Below are 23,273 nucleotides of genomic sequence, written 5' to 3' on the forward strand. Positions count from 1 at the left end.
ACGGGAGTAGATAAGAAGCTGTTCCGCAATGAATGGGAACTGGTTTCACGGTCAGTGGAAATTACCCCGGCTGTAGTATTCTAGTAACTGGTGGGTTAATCTTGACTCAGTTTCCTACACCGTGAACGAGGGGATGTTTTAGACGACATCCAGAAGCAGAAGCAGCGACGGAGACTACGAGATCACAGTTCTACGCCAGGATGGAGCCCCGAGGGCAGATCCAAGTCTTTTCTGAAGGCATCATCAAAATTTCAGTAAATTTTGCTTTGTTTGGAAGGACGACGTCCTATTTAAATTAAATGTTAGGAAGGTTGCTAATGTAAATATAACTGCAACGTAAATGTGGACCGTTTGCATAAGGTCACAGCTTCCTTTCTTTCCATGTTATGCCGATTTTTAGCTGAGTGGTTAGCGTCATTTCATTTACGAGTCAGTTTCTTATTTTAGCCTCATTTATTTTGATTTGTTTTGTTTTGATTTTCAAGACGCAGTGTACGTCTCGGGTCTTAAATGTAAATGTAAATAAGAATTTAAATTAAAGTCAGGAATTACTAGATTAAAGTATTAATGCGATCTCAAAGTGTACGGAAACATGCCGTCACGTTTTCTGGGATGTCTTGCATGATGTGTGAATGAGTGTGAGATGGTGGAGTTTGGATCCACAAATTTTGATAGCGTCATCTTCACGACTATTTTGAATATCAAGGTGAGTATAAATTAGTAATTGACTCACGAGTTCACTGAACCCAGTTTCGTATTTCAAGTTGCGATTATTAGAATCAACTTTTTCTGTAAATGATTATTATTATTATTATTATTATTATTATTATTATTATTATTATTATTATTATTATTATTATTATTATTATTGTTATTATTATTATCAATGCGAGTTTCTTGAGTTGTGAGATTGAGATATTTCAGTAACTTTCAAATGTTCAGACATGATCGATTGTCTATGTGGCATTTTCTTAGTTTCAAGTTATGGTATTATTACAGAGTTGGCCACTTTATTATTCATGTTTAACTTCACAAGAGCGAGTGCTTTGATTTGTGACCAGCGCGGTCTTGTTTCTTTCCTTGCGAGCGAATGTAAGACGACGTCATTTTATATACTTTTTCAGTTTGGCAAGTTAGGATGTGATAGTACATATATCACACCCTCGCACTATATATAGAAGTGAGAGATATTATTGTCAGTATTCGATTATTATTATTATTATTATTATTATTATTATTATTATTATTATTATTATTATTATTATTATTATTATTATTATTATTATTATTATTATCTGTATTTCAGTTGTATATTTTGTCATTAATATTTGTAAGCTGGGAGATCTCCATATATGGTAGGTATGAGTAATTTGTTTTGTACAACGGCTGGGTAAACATTGCTATACTGGACTTGGAAAATTTGGATGACCCCAGTGTTTGATGAGATGTACTTGTTGTTGTCGTCGGGAAGTTCTATGAATCATGTGAACAACCCAGAATCACATGAGCGTGTTGATGTTGTACTCGGAAAGTTCTATGACTCATGTGAAACACCCCAGAGTTTGTTTATGTCATGGGACCAAGAAGGAGTTCACGGCGTGATCTTGACTAGAGGATACACTCATGATTGGCTGGCCAGGATGAATCTCGACGTATCATGTGAGAGCTGAGGTCTTTATATACTTCAACATCACAGCGGAAGTGAACTACAACCAGACACACTGTACGGGAAGGAGGTAGTGCTAACACGATACGGGAGTGAAACTGGACATACGACACGGTAGTGACACGATCGCTATATACTGGACTGGACTTCAAAAGTTCGTGGAACGTAGTCTGTGCTTACGTATTGAGTATTGTATCACTTTGTGGTGGCCTGGCATTATATGTTGGTGAAAGCTATCTCAGACTTTCCATAAATTATGTTCAGGATCGACAAGCGTGTGTTGCTCAAATGTATATATCTTTACAACAGGTGTTAAAGACTGTGAACACAGTATAACGATGTACAGTGTCTGTGTGATGTTAAAAGTGCCGATTATGAGAATCGGCAAGTCGTGTTAATACAGAGACAGTGAAGGGTACTTATCTACATATATGTACATTGTTCAACGAACTAACTACAAATGGTTGCTTAGTTCTCGCTTTCGTTTTCCCACTGTTTTCATTGTTGTTGTTGTTGTAAATATGGAGTCTTCCAGCAATCTTTTGTCCGTGTATTATAAGTGTATTTTGGTGTGTTGATGAGGTGCTCATGCACGGATTTTATTGAGAATATAGCTAGATATTTTAGAATCAGTGGAGTTATTGATGAACCTAGGTGCAGTTCCTACCTATTTAGTCGTTTTCAGAAGGTTAGGTAAGGCCTGTAGCAGAAGTTACCAGTACGCAGCTTTTATGTACACGTCCTGGGATATAAAGAATTATCATGCTCTATCTAAATTCGAGTTATCCAATCTGGTGAACTCTGGCGCCCATACTACGGACATTTCGATTAATTATTTTTATTAATTTAATTTATTTCATGTATTTACATATTTTTATTTATTATTATTTTTTAGTATTCACAAACAGTTACAAGGACATGAGATATTATTTTGTGTGATTTTGAGTAAGAGGGCGCGTTCCTCATTTGAAAGTCTTGCATTTTTTTTCATGATTGTGTGACTTGCCTTGGGTAGACTTGTTGAGCAGCGTGTGTAAAAGGTGGACCCTGTGTTTTTGATGTTTGGTGCTTTATTTTGGTAGACTGAATCTCCGCTTTTGGGGCATTCCGCCGTGTGTTGGCGAGGGTGATATGTTTGTCTACCGAGGAGAGTTTTATTTCAGCGGCCTATACTACTTGATGTTTTAATTATTTTTGTCCATGTCACTACGGTATATATATATATTTCGTATGGAACAAATGATCTACATTATTTAACACAAATATGTACGTAGTGAATTAAAAATGAATATCAAGGCTCTTCAGCCAGGAAAGCGCTGGAATTGATGCTTTCATGAACTCTTCCCAAACACCTGTGAAGCTACGCTGTGGACACTCCCGAATGATGTGGTTTATCGTCTGTTCTTGAGCTCCGCAGTCGCAAGCAGGTGAATCTAGCCATCCCTATTTGTGCAGCGTTGCTTTGCATCTACCTACGGTTGCTGCTGTAGACAAGATTTTTGTATCGCGACGTTTAGTTTGGATTTTCTTTTATGATAACCCCGCTGAAGAATATTTGTGTCATCTAATTTATTTCAGGAATCCACGTTGATTTATGCTTTTATAATGTATAAAGTCCACCAGTTGATTGATTTTGTGTCGTGTAATTTATTTCAGGAACCTATGTTGAATAGGATGTGATGCTTAAGGTGTAAAATTATGTTTCCCTATATTTTCTATCGAGGCTTTGAGTGAATGAGTGTTTCACGAATGCTGCATGCATCCTTGACGAGCCCTGGAAAATATGACATCATGTTTTGTGTCTTTGATTGTGTATATTTGCCATTTATGTGATTTTATCGTGTGTGGTTCCGATCCACAGTGTTCTATTGTGCTCATGAGGTTGCTCATGATTGAGGTATCTATATTTGAGGGTAGGATATTTTACCACTCAGCGTGTTATATATTGTACAGTTAGATTAGTTTTTCGTCTCCCCTTTGTGCATTAAATCATTAAACCTTTGTGCAATGTCAAGTGTGCAGGAAAGGGGAACGTACTCATCTACAGTTCAAAGTGTTGAAAAAAAGTAAAGCCAGGAACGTTGTGCGAGCACGCAAGCTACTGTGTTAAAATTAATGAAACTTTCAAGATTTGATTTGGTATGTTAAGTATGTGTGTCGGCATACAATTGGATATTTGTATGTCTATTTTGATTCTCAAGATGGACTTTATCAAGCTGAGAGAAAAATTCTGAGTCATGTAAAAATTTGGATCATTTGAGACTTTTTGCTATTTTTTCATATGTTTCTTGTTTATTTTAATAAACGTATTTTCCTCCAAAACTGACGTCATGCTTCGCCTTGCTTTATTTGTAGCTTTTAGTTGATCTCACCGTGTCCATATTAGTTATATGTTTCCCATCAAATCCCCCTGTGGGTGGGGGCGGTAGAATTACACCCACGGTATCCCCTGCCTGTCGTAACAGGCGACTAAAAGGGGCCCCAGGGGCTCTGTACTTTGGAGCGTGGGTTGGCAACCACGGGGTCCTCAGCTGGGTCCTGCCATTGCTTCCACTTACTTGTACCAGGCTCCTCACTTTCATCTATCCTATCTGACCTCCATTGGTCAACTCTTGTTCTTTTCCGACCCCGACGCTATTAGGTTTTTCGAAGTGTCGGATCCCTTCCATTTTTCTCTCTGATTAGTGTTATATAGAGGATGGTTGCCTAGTTGTACTTCCTTTTAAAACAATAATCACCACCACCACCACTTCCCCATCAAATCCAGGGTGTATGTAATTTTAGGGTAATTTTTAAATCATAGTTCGAACTGAGCACCACTGGGATCGGCTTGATGGTAGAAACGGGGCTCAAAAAGAAAGTACGCAGATGGTATTGTGTTTCTCGCAGGTACACTTTTCTCGAAAACAGTTGAACCTATGGATATGTTTTCTGCAGGTATCACAGGGTTTTTATCTGTATGCGTAGTTAATTACATTTTCATGATAATTAGCATTAAGTCTGATAAAATCGTAAATGCGAGGAACACACAATACCATGCGATCATTCCTTTTTGAGTGATTATACATAGTCACTTATAAACATAACTACGCTTTAGGTTTTCCTGTTTGCTACATTAAATCTCTTTTATATCTTAACTTCATGGGGCCGATGACCTTCGATGTTAGGCCCCTTAAAACAACAAGCATCATCATCATCATCATCATCATCATCATCATCATCATCATCATCTTAACTTCATTTTTTCTACGTCAAGTAGTAAGCTATCCAAGAATAAATACAAGAATCAGACTATACCCGACTCACGCGGTCGTTAACTGCCATGACTGCGTCGTCAGTATATGATCAGCGGGGAAAGGGAGCCACGGGTGTCAAATGTCTGGGAACTTCTGGATTAATAGATCCGAGTAAACGGTGTGCTCCAACAAGACCTTATATGGTTTTTGCGGCTTTACTACAAGAAAAAGTACCGTACGCTCTATATGTACTGCAACCCACGGTCCAATCAGTTGTATGGTTCATCTCTGCAGTAAGCCTATACCAGGCATGGCAAATCTTTACCGGCTAGCGTGTCAGTTAAGGCCTTGTTTATTACTTTTTACTGTCCAGTGTGCCATCGGTTATTTTCCTTTAAAATCATCATGAAATCCCCCATTTTTCATTTAGGTATTTGATTGCATTACGTTTACATGCATTAGACTGAATGTTTCACGATTTTATTTTGCAAACATCACTTTTTTAAAAGCAGGTGCATTTTAAGAATAATGTATATTTTTGCTATAACCTAATAAAATTTGCAAAAAATATGGCCATAAAATTATTAAAGCGTAGTGTTAAAATATGCTATGTTGCTAGATTTTCGACCTATTTATTACATGTTAAAAGCATTAAAATATGTTGGTATGTGGTGAGACGTGCCACAGAAGTCGTGTTCGCGTGTCACAGGTTCGCCATCCCTGGACTATACTTACAACCCGCCAACAACGTATGGCAGATGTTGCAAGGCTGAACTCTTTACTTCCCCACATCATCACTTCATGTAATTACTTACTGTTTGCTATCAATACTGGAGCCGGTCTCCATCTGGTGACATTTTACGAGAGCTTATTATTGCGTCCCTATGGAGTTCTCTTGCAACCACCGCTACCTTGTTGAAGAGTAGAACGTTCGTCTCAGGAGTTGATAAAGAACTGAAGAGATAAGATGCAACTTTCAATTTTGATATTCGAACAAAAGCCATCTCGGGAATCGGGGCCTGCTGCTCGGTGCATGTCAACATTCCTACAGGAGACAGAAATTGCCGCTTTGGGCTTTCTTAAATAGATCTTGTTTAGGATTAATTATTCAAACATCCTATCTTTATGAAATTTAACTGAGTCTTGACTGGCTGAATAAAGAAAAAAGCATCAAAACACACTGTACTGTCAACGAACATATTTTCTTCTTCAACCTTTATCACCTCACTACTATACCCAATAGTACGGTATGTATATCACCTAGACAATATTTCCGTCCATGGACTCATGATCGGAGCTCGAGGCACAATCCCTAAATTTCTTGTACAGCTATGGGATTCCCTCTGTCTCAACCGGACACGACTTCACGACATCGCTATCGCCGCAATACGAAGTTCATGACCGTACTCCGCAATCATCTGTATAACGTTTGAAGAAATTCATTGCAAATTTATTCCTGAGCCTTGTGGTGGTTATTTCTATCCGGCACACTAGCAAACTCAACAGTAACTTACAGTAGAAGGCAAAATACTGTGTGGTCGACATACTTTGTCCTTGTGGCAACCTCCGCATGGGGATGGTTGTATTAATTAATGACGCACTCCGTAAGGCTATGAGTGTAGACCTACATAATTTGGCACCCATTCGTGAGTAAAAAAAAATTACATAAAGCAGAAGTATTAATTTAACAATATGTTTAGTTTGGTATAAGGATAATATTCAGGTTGACGAGATGACTAATACAGGCGAATGACTGAAATTTACCTATGATAACAAAAATATCTACAAAAAAGATACAATGAAAGCTAGAAAAGTATCTGGGATTGATAATATTTATGTGGATAATTCTCACACTGTGTTTGCATGAAGGAGCTAATGAACGGAGAATTGCAATTGCAGCCCCAGTGAACAAAGGAATGGGTGATAAATATTAAGCGGATAATTACAGGCTTGTCAGCTTGACATGTGTTGCTTGTAAGCTCTGGAAAATAATTATTTCTGACGATATTAGACACGTTTGCGAAGTTACTACCTGTTACTACATATCAATGATAAATGTGTAAAGAAATGGAATCAGAGATAAGGCTGTATGCAGATGATGTTATTTAGTACAGAGTAATAAATATGTTACAAGGTTGTGAGCGGCTGCAGGGTGACCTCGATAGTGTTATGAGATGGACGGTGGGCAATGGTATGATGATAAGCGGGGTTAAAAGTCAGGTTGTGAGTTTCACAAATAGGAAAAGTCCTCTCAGTTTTAATTACTGCGTTGATGGGGTGAACGTTCCTTTTGGGGATCATTGTAAGTTCCTAGATATTAATATAAGAAAAGACCTTCATTGGGGTAATCACATAAATATGATTGTTAATAAAGGGTACAGATCTCTGCACGTTGTTATGAGGGAATTTAGGGGTTGCAGTAAGGATGTAAAGGAGAGGGCATATAAGTCTCTGGTAAGACCCCAACTAGAGTATGGTTCCAGTGTATGGGACCCTCACCAGGATTACTTGATTCAAGAACTGGAAAAATTCAAAGAAAAGCAGCTTGATTTGTTCTGAGTGATTTCCAACAAAAGAGTAGCGTTACAAAAATGTTGCCATCCAGTATTCGGGAGATAGTAGGTTCGAACCCCATTGACGGCAGCCCTGAAAATGGTTTTGCGTGGTTTCCCATTTTCACACCAGGCAAATGCTATACGTTAATTAAGGCCACGGCCGCTTCCTTCCCACTCCTAGCCCTTTCCTGTCCCATCGTCGCCATAAGACCTATCTGGGTCGGTGCGACGTAAAAGCAACTAGCAAAAATGTTGCAAAGTTTGGGCTGGGAAGACTTGGGAGAAAGGAGACGAGCTGCTCGATTAAGTGGTATGTTCCGAGCTGTGAGTGGAGAGATGGCGTGGGAGGACATCAGTAGACGAATAAGTTTAAAAGTAGGAAAGATCACAATATGAAGATAAAGTTGGAATTCAAGAGGACAAATTGGGGCAAATATTCGTTTATAGGAAGGGGAGTTAGGGATTGGAATAACCTACCAAGGGAGATGTTCAATAATTTTCCAATTTCTTTGCGATCATTTAAGAAAAGAGTAAGGAAAACAACAGATAGGGAATCTGACACCTGGGCGACTGCCCTAAATGCAGATCATTAGTGATTGATTGATTGATTGATTGATTGATTGATTGATTGATTGATTGATTGATTGATTGATTGATTGATTGATTGATTGATTGATTGATTGATTGATTGATTGATTGATTGATTGGTTGTTTGATGGAAAGCAGTTAAGATTTAGGAAATATTTTTTCAGTGATGTTCAGTTTGTAGCATTCCAGCAAGATATAGCAGATATTTTAGTTGTTTTTTTTTTTTTTTAGAATTTATTTTGCTTCGCACTGACACAGATAGGTCTTATGGCGACGATGGGACAGGAAAGTGCTAGGAGTAGTAAGAAAGCGGCCGTGGCCTTAATTAAGGTGCGTCATGGGAGACTACTGATGAAATTTAGGGCTAATGGACTAGACATGAGTGGTTGAACAGGGTGCTAAATTTCTATAAAATAGAAAGAAACTTCCAGTAAGTGAAACATTATCTGATCCTGTAATGATTAAGAGGAGGGTTCTGCTAGGCAGTATTATTATATATATTATATTATATTATATATATTAACTTATATATATTATATTATATATATAACTGAATCACAGATTAAGGCTTGTTGCGTATGATGTTATACTGTATAGAGTAATACATAAGTTAGAGGGTTGTGAGTGGCTAGAGTAAGACCTCGCGCAGCTGTGAGCTTGTATTCGGGAGATGGTGGGCTCGAATCCCATTGTCAGCAGCCCTGAAGATAATTTTCCGTGGTTTCCCATTTCCACACCAGGCAAATGCTGGGGCTGTGCCCACAGCACTACCTTCTCAATCCTAGCCCTTACTCATCTTTCCGTTGTCGAAACCAGTAGTAAAAAATTATTCGCTGAAAGTGGGGGTTTGAATTCTTGTGAACACGATTTATATAGGCTCTCTTGACTGTGCATGATAGAAAAGTAGAATTGATCATGTTACATGAGATCTTAACAAAATGAACGTCGTGGTTCCAAAAAAAATATTAATATAAAATGTTATATTAATTTTACACGAACACACAAATAGTTTACTTTGTACTCGTAGCAATGGTTTCATTATTATTTTGAGACAACCAAGAAGTACTACCATTTGGATTATCATACTTGTAAACATGGCACATGCGCGCACTGATATTATGACACATACGGTGCACTCAGAGTAATCACTAAAGGAATAAATGAAGTGTAATTACTTTGACACTGGTCTCTGTTGAATATTTTATCATCCTTGTGGATGCGTGTTTTCAGAGTTACAGTTCACCTCTTGTAATACAGCTGATTGGTGGTAGATGTACAGTAGGTTGACACAAACAAAAGCTGTTTTGGAGCGACGTCCCGTATACAAAGAAAATAATATAAATGACACGTGGCACTGGAATTATCGATCGCTCTTTTACAGATCATGTTAATACTAACCATGTACTGTCAAAATTTATCTCTACGCAGGCCATGGAGGCGTCGAAATTAAAGGCTTCCACACATGGGCGCCCGCAGGATCTTTTCCAGGGGGGGGGGGCACATTAACAATTTTCTTGAATATAAAAACCAATATAACGTCCGCAACATTAAATTGTTTGCAGAAACTTCCAATTATAACATATGCTAGATGACTGTCAGTAATTTCAGTTTATGAAATAATCCGGTATGATATTAAACAATTGAACATCAACATCTTTAGAATTCTTTAGAATTCCTTGCGGGCGCCCATGCTTCCACAGTCCGTAAGCTCAGCACCAAGTGAGATGAAGTGTTTAGCTCCATACTTTGTCCAGGTCTAGTTTTTACTTGACGTTTGACGCCATATTGGTAAAAGAAGCAATTCTGTTAGCTCAGACGACACCGTGTTGCTTATTATTATTATTATTATTATTATTATTATTATTATTATTATTATTATTATTATTATTATTATTATTATTATTGTTGTTGTTGTGTCAGGGATTCCATGGCTTACAGAGGAATAGGAAGCTCATGGGTTGAATGGCTAGACAGGGGATTACTTAGAGCAACCTTTACTTTAACAAATTTGGAAATTTTCTTTCTTTCCTTTCTCAAAATTCAGAAGGAGAAATTTAATGGTATAACAAAGAACAGTTGAAAATATTAACAAAGAGCACGTCAGCTCCAACAATGCCTTGGACTTAGAAGTCCTAAATCAGGTACAAATAAATTGGGAGAAACTGCCAGGCTTTAAATTACATAGGAAAGAGGTACAATCTTATGAAAGAGCATAGTCGCTCCAAACAGGTACAATTTTTAGTCTCAGCTCCAAGATACAAGAGGCTAGCCTCAAACAGGCAATGAGTTGCTTTTGACACTGTTAATTACACATGGTAACCCGTAGAGTGACCCCACTTCATAGTGTTCATAGGTACGCTGGGTGCCCCATGATGGACTTATCTATTAACATGGTCCACAATAAGTTTACCTACTGTTCCCAAAGGAACCCAAAACATATATGCGGTTACCCTAAGAACTATAAAGAATAAACAGGGGCATAATTGTCCATATTACAAGGCCTTATGAACCAAAGGAAAAGCTTACACACAAGAGACCGTTAACGAAAGGCAAGTTGGCGAAACACCAGCACTCCTTAACGAACATTCTGGAATAGATGAGGACCAAAGTGGGCTTTAGACCCAATGACACAGAGGCTAGTACCATATTAAAAAAGGGTGACGAAAGGGGGAGTAGTTAAAAGCCGAAACAAGATTTCCAAAATTTAGAGTTTGAAAACTTAAGTCAGACAACTCAAAAGTTGAATGGGAGACAACAGAGGTTCACCACTCGTGCTCCCTTACATTAAATATTTTCCCATTAGGGAATAGGAATGGAGTCCGAAGACTGCGCAGAAGGTCCTACATTACAACTCCAAAAATAAAAGTTTACATGTTAGATATTAAGTAAACGGCTAAAACCTTCCCCTCGAACTACCCGCAGGCACGATCACATGTTTAGGTAAATTCTGCCGTTACCTTGTAGCGCTGGAACTTCTTCAAGCCGGCCGCGCCCTGCTCCCTACCCCTCTCTGATCTCCGTCAAGTCGTACTCTCAAGAACTGAAGCAGTTCAGTCAAGAGGGTCCTAAAGTGCTCTCTTTATTGTAAGTAGTTCCGTAGGGGAAAGTTCCAGACTAATTAAAAATATAATACGCTGATTGATAGAATGAATTTCCGTACACACGCTCGGGTTTGATTGGCTAGAGAACATGGTTACAAGCATGTGATAGGCAGATTACAATACAGGAGGAACCAGCTGAAGTGTTGACAACTTCGGGACATTAACAAAACAATTCTCAGAAAAAAAGTTTACAATCAATCAATCAATCAATCAATCAATCAATCAATCAATCAATCAATCAATCAATCAATCAATCAATCAATCAATCAATCAATCAATCAATCAATCAATCAATCAATCAATACTGATCTGTATTTAGGGCAGTCGCCCAGGTGGCAGATTCCCTATCTGTTGCTTTCCTAGCCTTTTCCTAAATGATTTCAAAGAAATTGGAAATTTATTGAACATCTCCCTTGGTAAGTTATTCCAATCCCTAACTCCCCTTCCTATAAATGAATATTTGCCCCAGTTTGTCCTCTTGAATTCCAACTTTATCTTCATATTGTGATCTTTCCTACTTTTATAAACGCCATTCAAACTTATTCGTCTACTAATGTCATTCCACGCCATCTCTCCGCTGACAGCTCGGAACATACCACTTAGTCGAGCAGCTCTTCTTCTTTCTCTCAGTTCTTCCCAACCCAAACATTGCAACATTTTTGTAACGCTACTCTTTTGTCGGAAATCACCCAGAACAAATCGAGCTGCTTTTCTTTGGATTTTTTCCAGTTCTTGAATCAGGTAATCCTGGTGAGGGTCCCATACACTGGAACCATACTCTAGTTGGGGTCTTACCAGAGACTTATATGCACTCTCCTTTACATCCTTACTACAACCCCTAAACACCCTCATAACCATGTGCAGAGATCTGTACCCTTTATTTACAATCTAATTTATGTGATTACCCCAATGAAGATCTTTCCTTATATTAACACCTAGATACTTACAATGATCCCCAAAAGGAACTTTCACCCTATCAACGCAGTAATTAAAACTGAGAGGACTTTTCCTATTTGTGAACTCATAACCTGACTTTTAACCCCGTTTATCAACATACCATTGCTTGCTGTCCATCTTACAACATTTTCGAGGTCACGTTGCAGTTGCTCACAATCTTGTAACTTATTTATCACTCTATAGAGAATAACATCATCCGCAAAAAGCCTTACCTCCGATTCCACTCCTTTACTCATATCATTTATATATATAAGAAAACATAAAGGTCCAATAATACTGCCTTGAGGAATTCCCCTCTTAATTATTACAGGGTCAGATAAAGCTTCACCTACTCTAATTCTCTGAGATCTGTTTTCTAGAAATATAGCAACCCATTCAGTCACTCTTTTGTCTAGTCCAATTGCACTCATTTTTGCCAGTAGTCTCCCATGATCCACCCTATCAAATGCTTTAGACAGGTCAATCGCGATACAGTCCATTTGACCTCCAGAATCCAAGATATCTGCTATATCTTGCTGGAATCCTACAAGTTGAGCTTCAGTGGAATAACCCTTCCTCAAACCGAATTGCCTTCTATCGAACCAGTTATTAATTTCACAAACATGTCTAATATAATCAGAAAGAATGCCTCCCCAAAGCTTACATACAATGCATGTCAAACTTACTGGCCTGTAATTTTCAGCTTTATATCTATCACCCTTTCCTTTATACACAGGGGCTACTATAGCAACTCTCCATTCATCTGGTATAGCTCCTCCGACAAAACAATAATCAAATAAGTACTTCAGATATGGTGCTATATCCCAACCCATTGTCTTTAGTATATCCCTAGAAATCTGATCAATTCCAGCCGCTTTTCTAGTTTTCAACTTTTGTATCTTATTGTAAATGTCATTGTTATCATACGTAAATTTTATTACTTCTTTGGCCTTAGTCTCCTCCTCTATCTCGACATCATCCTTGTAACCAACAATCTTTATATACTGCTGACTGAATACTTCTGCCTTTTGAAGATCCTCACATACACACTCCCCTTGTTCATTAATTATTCCTGGAATGTCCTTCTTGGAACCTGTTTCTGCCTTAAAATACCTATACATACTCTTCCATTTTTCACTAAAATTCGTATGACTGCAATTATGCTTGCCATCATGTTATCCTTAGCTGCCTTCTTTGCTAGATTCAATTTTCTAGTAAGTTCCTTCAATTTCTCCTTACTTCCACAGCCATTTCTAAATCTATTTCTTTCCAGTCTGCACCTCCTTCTTAGTCTCTTTATTTCTCTATTATAATAAGGTGGGTTTTTACCATTCCTTACCACCCTTAATGGTACAAACCTGTTTTCGCATTCCTCAACAATTTCTTTAAACCCATCCCAGAGTCTGTTTACATTTTTATTTACCGTTTTCCACCGATCATAGTTGCTTTTTAGAAACTGCCTCATGCCTGCTTTATCAGCCATATGGTACTGCCTAACAGTCCTACTTTTAAGACCTTCCTTTCTATCACATTTATTTTTAACTACCACAAAAACAGCTTCATGATCACTAATACCATCTATTATCTATTACTTCAGTTTTCCTATAGAGCTCATCTGGTTTTATCAGCACCACATCCAGGATATTTTTCCCTCTGGTTGGTTCCATCACTTTCTGAATCAGCTGTTAACTTATTTGCCATTTGATGGTCATGCTTCCTGTCGTTCGCATTTCCTTCCTAATTGACATCTGGCAAATTCAGATCTCCCGCTACAATCACATTTCTTTCCATGTCGTTTCCCACATAACTGACTATCCTATCAAATAATTCCGAATCCGCGTCAGTGCTACCCTTTCCCGATCTGTACACTCCAAATATATCAAGTTACCTATTATCTTTAGAAATGAGCCTTACACCTAGAATTTCATGTGTCTCATCTTTAACTTTTTCGTAGCTTACAAATTCGTCTTTCACCAGAATGAACACTCCCCCTCCCACCCTTCCTATCCTATCTCTACGATACACACTCCAGTGCCGTGAGAAAATTTCTGCATCCATTATATCATTTCTCAGCCATGATTCAACTCCTATTGCAATATCTGGTAAATATGTATCTATTAAATTACTTAATTCTATTCCTTTCCTTACAATACTTCTACAGTTCAACACTAACAATTTTATGTCATCCCTACTACCCAAAACAAAAGTTCTTCAGCAATTAGTTTGTTTCGAGTCCGCCAGATACCATTAGCAAATAGATGGCAGAGCCATCTCACCATCGAAGAAGAAAGTTTTTGAAAGTTCGTGTTCACTGACATAGATGGACATAGAGAAGGTGCGCAGTTTAAGTAGCCGGCGAAGGTATACAACTGGTATTATTATTATTATTATTATTATTATTATTATTATTATTATTATTATTATTATTATTATTATTTTATATATATATATGCGTTAGGCCCTCTAAGGAGCATGTAGAACCATTAGTTAGCATTCTTTTTCTTGTTTCTCTTATCCTCTCAAAACTTCTTCATCCTCGCACTTTGAGTCTGTCGTCTTTCTTGAATCCATGCCTCCTGGAGTTTCAAGTTTCTTGTACATTGTCTGGCTGCAAATCTGTGCAAGTTAATTTTGTGTCTAAATGTAGCCCGTGTAGTTGTCAGTGGGTCAACGCCGACTTCTGCGAGATCTTTTTGTGTGTCAGCAAGCCACCATACTTTATTTTGTCGGGTTCCGCTGATAATGAGGAAGATTTTCTTGGTCAGTCGCGAGTCGTCCATTCGTGCTAGATGTCCGTAGAATTGCATACGTCTTTTCCGGACGATTGAAGTGAATCTTTCGGTCAGCGAGTAGAGTTCTTCCGAGCTTTTTCGCATCCATATTCCACCTTGGAACTTTGGTCCAAATATTTTCCTAAGTATTTGCCGTTCCATTTTCTCGATGCCATTGGTATTGATGGTCAGTGTTGATGTTTCAATCGCGTAGAGTGCTTCAGGAAGAACTACTGTATGGTAGTGACGCAGCTTGGCTTGGATGGAAAGGGATTTCTTGTTGTAGATATTCCAGGAGACTGTGTAGGCTTTACGTAATTTTTCGGCACGAGTTTTGTTGGCTATCCTGTCGTTACCAGTGCTTCCAATAATTTCACCTAAGTACTTGAAATGTTTAACTCGTGTGATATTGCCATATTTGGTCCCAGGTGATTCCACACTGGTGTTCTTGGAGTCCATGCATTGTGTTTTCTCATATGATATTTGGAGGCCAGTCTTAATAGCAATCTCATGCAGATTCTCAAGAGCGGTTCTGGCTTCATCGGGAGTGCGGGTGATTATTGCTAGGTCGTCAGCAAAGGCAAGACACTTAATATTGATTCGCTTATCTCTCGTTCCCATATTTATCCCGTGTACTTCTTTCTCCCATGTTCGAACGATCTTATCTAGTAAAAGATTGAACAGTAGTGGAGATAATCCATCACCCTGCCTCACGCCTGTTCTTATCTCAAATGATTCGGAGATTTCGCCCATGAATTTCACTTTAGAAGTTGTGTTAGTTAAAGTCTGTTGGATTAACTTCGTTGTTTTGTTGTCAACACCATATTCATGAAGTACATCTAATAGGGTGGCACGGTCAATCGAGTCGTAAGCTTTTTTTAAAGTCAACAAAAGTGACCACTGTTCGAATTGATTGGCGATGTTGGAGAATCATCTTGAGGTTCCAGATCTGTTCTGCACACGATCGGTGAGGTCTGAAGCCCGCCTGGTATTCTCCAATCTTCCATTCTATCTGTTGTTCTAATCTGGTACGGAGAGCACGAGAGAATACTTCGTAAGCAATTGAGAGGAGAGAGATACCTCGGTAATTGTTCGGATCTGTCTTGTCACCCTTTTTGTGCAGAGGTATCCACTCTGTCCACTCTGCAGGTATGATTTCGCTCTCCCATACATCCGCAATGATGGCTTGTAATCGGTCAATAATGACCTCACCTCCGATCCTGATCATCTCGGCAGTTACACCATCTTCGCCTGGTGCTTTGTTGTTTTTCAGATTTAATACAATGTTCTGTATCTCGTCATGTGTTGGTGGAAGTGAGTCATGGTTTGGGGTGGATATGCTGAATTGCAGTTTTTCGGCAGGAGGTTCACATTTATGTAACGCCTCAAAGTACTGCCTTAAGATGTCACAGTTGGCTTTTGTATTCGGCTCAAGTGTTCCATCGATGCGACGAAAACAAATACTAGGGGGTTTGTAGTTAGTCAGTTCTTCTCTAAAAGTTCTATAGAAATTTCGAGTGTTGTTCCTTTTGAAATCGTAATCGATTTCCGACAATCTATTGAGGTGGTAGGTACGTTTAACTCGTCTAATAATTTTGGCTGTTCGCTTCTGTATTTCTATGAAGTTACTCCAATTTTCTGGTGTTTGGTGACTATGCCAATTCTTCCAGGCTTGCATGCGGGATTCCAGAGCTCTATCGCAATCGGCAGTCCACCACCTGTGTTTACGTTTTTGTGGAGGTTGGCCAAGTGTCTTCGCTGAGTCTTGAATGGTTGCAAGAAGGGTGTCCCATGTTTCTGTGTTAGTCTGCATTGATTCCATGAATTCCTGTGCGTGATCTTTTAAGTATTCTAGATCAATGCGTGGTATTTTAGGCTTCTGATAACTTTTCCGGTTAGGTCTGAAGCGGACTTTGATTTGTGAAAGATGGTGGTCGGACTCTACGTAACCCTTGCGAACTCGCACATTCATGATTTCAGGTGAGTATTTTCTTGTGATGGCTACGTGATCAATCTGGTATTCACCTATGTAGTTGATTGGTGATTTCCAAGTGGTCATTTTCCACGGAGGTTTCTTAAAGTGTGTGGACATTATTTGGAGGTTAGCCATTCTACATATGTTGATTAGGCGATGTCCATTGGCATTAGTCTTCTTGTGTGCTGAAAAGCACCCAATGATGCTTCTGTATTCTCGTTCCTTGCCGATTTGTGCATTGAAGTCCCCAAGGAGAATTTTAACGTGATGCTGAGGTATCTTGGCGAGTGCTCGTTCGAGTTGCAACCAGAACTTCTCAATTTTGTTTTTGTCAGTTTCACTGTTCACCGGAGTGTGTGCATTAACCAGTGTGTAGGCTTTGTTAGCACATTTAACCGTGAGTAGAGAGAGACGTTCCGAAGGTGATGTAAAATTTATCACCGAGTTCTGTATGCTGTTATGTACTAGGAATGCAGTGCCCAAAATATGTAAATTACTATTTGCGAGTTTAGTTGCAGGCCTCCCCTTATATATTCGATGTATGTTGTATGTTGGGTATTCAGCCCGAAGGCTGGTTCGATCCTCTGCAGCTCCGCCAACAGCTGTCATAAATAGCCTAGGCGTCACTGAAGAGGCGTACTAGGGAAATTAGGAGCGAGGTAGTTTCCCGTTGCTTTCCTCACCGAGCCAGCCGTTGCTATTACATATCAGTCTGCCAAGCCACTGGAATGCATGCACCAACTGACCCTATGAGCGATATGTTCACACCATTCATGACAGGGACTGGCTACATAAGCAATGGCATTACTAGCATCACTCATACCTCAGTCACTTTCATATTGTCAAAACCAAGGATGAGACTGAGACAGCAAAGGCATATATATTCGATATCCACCTGAATCAAAGTGATCATAATCACGAAATCGCGTTTCTTGAACTGCAAGAAAAAGAATTCTAAACTTGTCACAGGTATCAGTCACAATCTTGAGTTTGCCTGTTTTAGCCAGAGTCTGTACGTTGAGTGTGCCAGTGAACTGCATTCTCTTGGGTTTCAGAAGTTTTGGGAAGCTCCGACTCTTCCCTGCATGATGTCCTGGTCCCCCAGAATCCGAATGACCAGGTTCGCCTTTACTGTTAGCAGTGCAGGCCTGAGGTAGTTGCTCTGTCACTTGTGTTTCCATCATGCTAAGTTCGTGGTTGATGTTAGCTGGTGGGCGTGAGCCCGGGACGGATGAATCATTCATTTTGATTCATCCTCATCGTAAGGGTTGTTAGTCCATACGGGTAGCTGATGTTCTGCTATGATGTTTATTATTATATTATCACAGACCACCAAGATGGCTCCCAGCAGTAGGCTAAGATCTGTTGCCTTAGAAACGCCTCAATGGAAGAATGGAATTATATATCTAGTTGGTAGTATCTATGGGGACCAAGAAAATTTAGCGAGTGTGTGGTTGTTAGGGCAAGGTTAGTAACCAACATACACTCTTAGTAAGTTATCTATGGATGGAGCAATTGTAGTTAAATCCAACATGGAGGCATTTAGGGCAATAAAATGAAACAAAACTATGCTCTCAAATCAATCAAAACAAGCTCCAGACTCCCAAGACAACACGTTCACATAACCACCACACCAATCAAATGCTCAAATACTCCCTGATACCCACCGACACTACACAGAACGCGAGAAAAGATGTCAAGATCGCGGAGCTCCACTTCATGACTCCAGCTTGGCGGCCATGATGTATTATTATTATTATTATTATTATTATTATTATTATTATTATTATTATTATTATTATTATTATTATTATTATTATTATTATTATTATTATTATTATTATTATTATTATTATTATATACACTTCTCCACAGGAAATATGGGTAGTAATGGGGCACGGGATGCACCAAGTGCCTTACAATTATTAAGGTATTTACACATTATAATACAAACATTGCCGTGGTTCAAATCCAGGTCACTTCATGAGAGATTTTTGCTGGACAATGCAGAGACGGTACAGGTTTTTCTCTGGGTACTCCGATTTTCTCTATCATCTTTCATTCCAGCAACACTCTCCAATATCATTTAATTTCATCTATCAGTCATTGTGTTTGATAACTATAGGCCCGTTTTGTTATTGTCCCTGATTTCAAAGGTGGCAGAGAAATTCGTGCATAAGAGATTGTACAGTTCAGTTTCACAGTATATTAATACAGCGCAGCACGGTTTTGTACAGAAACGCTCTACCGTTTACAATATGGCGGTGCATATCAATTTCATTTCAGAATCTCTGGATAGGAGGCAACAAGTGGATGTTGTTTACACGGACTTCTCCAAAGCCTTTGATTCAGCTCAACATGATGCTGTACTCATCAAATTGTCAGCATATGGGATAGGAGAAAGTGCTTTGGAGTGGGTTAGAAGCTATCTCACTAATAGGGTTTGCGTAGTAAAAGCTGATGGTGTTATGTCAATGCCGTACCGCCCTACTTCAGGTGTCCCCCAAGGCTCCTTACTAGTCCCTCTTTTCTTTGTCATATTTATAAATGACTAGCGAATGTACCCGTGCTTCGCTACGGTATTCTTCTACATTGTATTCGAATATCGAAGTAAATAGTGTACATGCAGTAAATAAGATTGTTTTAAAATTGCATGTCTCTTAGCGTTATCCGAGAAAGAGCATGGGGATGTCCCCATACGTTGTTTCCAATGTAAAGTGTTTGTTACGGATTTGTGATATAACGGCAGGCTCACTTGCCTACTGCCATTCACAATCGAGTTGGGAAGTTTACATTATAATTGGAGGCCCCATTGCCTACTGCGCGGTCACAATCAAGTTGGGAGTGTTCGTTACAATGGCAGACCCCATTTCCTACTCCCAAACAGATTACAGTCGAGGAGATTTTATTATAATGGCAGGCAAATTCTCTACCACCATTCAAAATTGAGTTGTGCCGTTATCATTATAATGTCAGGCCGATTTTCCTACTGCCAGCCAGCTTACTGCTAGTCACACCAAGTTGGTGAGTTTCCATCAAAATAGCAGGCCACTATGCCTAATGCCAGTCACATTTTAGATGAGGACATTTGTTTATAATGGCGGGCACCCTTGCCTACTGCCAAACACAATCGGGTAGGGAAGTTTTACACAAAACTGCATGCTCACTTGCCTTCTGCAAGTCAAATCGAGAAGCGAACTATTCATTGCAATTGTAGACCTTCCTTACTAATGACAGTTACACAGAGTTGGAGAAGGGCCCTTTCATACAGCCAGTCAAAGTCGGTGTGGGAGGTACTGATTACATTAGCAGACCCACCCTTTCTCGATCGCTACAAATCGACATCAGTCAATATATATAGATCGACATACGAAAGTATATGCGTGTTTACAATATTGAAGACCTTCATTTACAGATTAACTGCTACTAAACGTACGTCATATCGACAAAGAATTATACTATAAGACACGCCGAATTTAGTGGCCTAAATGGCTGGTCCTATGATATGTCATCTATTCTAGGGTCAGACTGAGTTAGAAACGTGGAACAGGGTAACGTTTTTGTAAGATTATCTCACATTACATTACTTTTCGGATAATTATGTGACAGCTACATACATAGCATTTGGCTCACATATGGCTACTGGGTGGGCCAATTTTCGTGAAGAGTTTGATGATTCTGTATTTCATATAAGTAATCGAAAGTATGAATTATGCTTGTGAAAATTCCAAACTGACTTAACATCGATTAATAGAGAAAAATCAAACGTAAAAGTGATACAGATACGACAAAAAGTCATAAGACCAAGGTTGTAGATCATTCCAAATTGAACGGAGATTGTGCAATCCGTTATGTGATAGGAATTTCCGAAGGTGTGCACCATCAATAAAATTGCCTGCATATTTCTATATTGTTCGGGGATAAAAAGTGAAAAATATAATGATCTAGGATGTTTTCCGTTCGTTACAGGCTAAAACGTATAATTTTGTCCAATTTCAATTATCTTCATTTTCTTCTGGCAGATTATGCCGCAATCTGGATTTCGGGCGAGGCGGGTAAAAATTAGGACTTTCAGGAAACTAAACCAAAAATTATGGAGATGGTCATTATTACTCCTTAAACGGAAAGCTGTATGGTACGAAAATTTTGCCAAAATAGTCATTGTAGAGGCGCACAGTCCTTACGATTTGATTTATATAGATAAGGAATCTGCTCCAATGAAAACATCTTTTGGGCTATGTCCGCTGGACTTAACCTGCAAAAGTGACCATTCATGATATATCCCTTATTAATCCTCCTGACGAAAAAATGCACATCAAAAAAAATGTTTAGATGTGGAATTCCATCACGTTTGGTCGATTTCCAGTCAGGTTGGTCTTGTTCTGTATATATTGTGGAAGAGTAAAATCACCATTTCGGTTCCCTATAAACCGCCAGTCCATTCCGGAACATGAAATGTCATTTACGTTTTAAACCTATCTTTGGACAGGTGGATGCTAAATATAAATTTTGATTCGAATGTCTTCAGTAGTTTTCAAGTTGTAAGGAATACGCTTTACACGCACCCGCTCGTGAGTCAAGTCCGATGGGACTTGTACCAGAAAACGGTCCGTTAATGATATCTCCCTTATTAATCCTCGTATCGAAATGATGCACATGAGAAAAAAGGTTTAGAAATTAATTTCTACCAAGGTAGGTAGATTTCCATTAAGTTTGGTTGTGTATATTTTGTGGAAGTGCAAATTCACTGTTTCGGTTTCGTATAAACCCCCAGTCAGTTCAGGGATTTACAAACAATATTTGCCCTAAAACCTATCAAGGACAGGTGTATTCTAAATATGAGTCTTGGTGGAAATACATCCAGTAGTTTGTAGCACTCGCGTACATACGGCGTAATTAAGGAAGAAAATAATACAGTTAAGAAAGTTGAAAGTAATAGAAAATGGATTATAACTGAGGACAACCGGATAACGACAAATATTTAAATGCCAAGTGAATGTATTGGAAAATCAAATGCCCCTCAATAAATTATGCTAGTGTGAGTTACGGATATAATAAAGCGGTAACAGAGGAGAAATTTAGCTCCAGTGATTCTTAGGTAAACAAATAATAAGAAGATGACTAATGGTGTTATTACTTAATCTATTCGAGGGCGGTTATAACATCCAACGATATTCCGCCAATATCCCGCAGATAGGCTGATTGACGCCTCTCTTGCCTTCTACCCAAGGAACAACCACGAATTTAAAAGCATGATGAGGAAAATGGCAATACGTTACTTCCCTGCTGGCATGCAGTCAGAGACGTTGCCATGGTAACCTGTAGGTTCGTTGTTGGTCTGTCGGTCACTCAATGCAGAGCATGATACCAGCAGAAAATTGTAAATTTCTCCGTCATGTGAAGAGTAAGGTAAATTATGAACGTAACGAAAGTTGTTTATAATGAAGAGACGTTTCACATACGGTAAACGAAGTTTACAGAAAATCAATAGTATAAGAGAAAATGGAGGAAAACCATTCTGGTTTTCCTATAAACCCCCCGTCTATTCAAAGATTTTAAAATGATATGCATATCGAAACCTTGCCCGGGATGAGTATACTCTAAATATGAAGTTTGGTTGAGATCTATCCAGCAGTTTCGACGTGATGGTGGAAAAACCATTCAGGTTTTCCTATAAACCCCCGTCTATTCAAAGATTTTTAAATAATATGCATATCGAAACCTTCCCCGGGATGAGTATACTCTAAATATGAAGTTTGGTCGAGATCTATCCAGCCGTTTCGACGTGATGGTGGAAAAACCATTCTGGTTTTCCTATAAACCCCCCGAGTATTCAAAGATTTTAAAATGATATGCATATCGAAACCTTCCCCGGGATGAGTATACTCTAAATATGAAGTTTGGTTGAGATCTATCCAGCCGTTTCGACGTGATGGTGGAACAGACAAACAGACAAACAGACAAACAGACAAACAAACAGACACGAAACGTAAAAACCACCGATTCGGTCTTGAGTTGACCTAAAACGGATAAATATCTGAAAAATTGGCAAAACAAAAGAAATTACAGACAGCGGACCCCCTACAATTTTATTTATATAGATACAACATCATTTAATCAACACAGTAACTGCCTTCTCTATGCTGATGATCTAAAGATATTTAAAGTGATCAATAGTGAGTTGGACTGTAAGTTGTTACAATCTGACTTAAACCTCCTAAGTAACTGGTGTAAAATGTGGCTGCTTGGTTTGAATACTTCAAAATGCAATGCAATTACATTTTCACGTAAGTTGGAACCAGTAAATTACCCTTACCATTTATGCAATTTCCAAATGGCTCGTGTGAAAGAAATATACATTCTTGGTGTGACACTTTCAAACTGTTTCGGTCCTTCCTTCGAGAAACATTTAGACAAGATTCTAGGAAAGTGTTTAAATTACTTG

General features: G+C 38.8%; 1 long non-coding RNA gene across 1 annotated transcript in view; it reads right to left on the bottom strand.

The window, feature by feature from the left end:
* Positions 1–23,273, bottom strand: part of LOC136857859 (uncharacterized) — a 336,893-nt gene that overhangs the window by 133,163 nt on the left and 180,457 nt on the right. The gene's annotated exons all lie outside the window — the stretch shown is intronic.

The sequence above is a fragment of the Anabrus simplex genome, chromosome 1 (assembly GCF_040414725.1).
Source record: "Anabrus simplex isolate iqAnaSimp1 chromosome 1, ASM4041472v1, whole genome shotgun sequence".
Taxonomy (NCBI): Eukaryota; Metazoa; Arthropoda; class Insecta; order Orthoptera; family Tettigoniidae; genus Anabrus; species Anabrus simplex.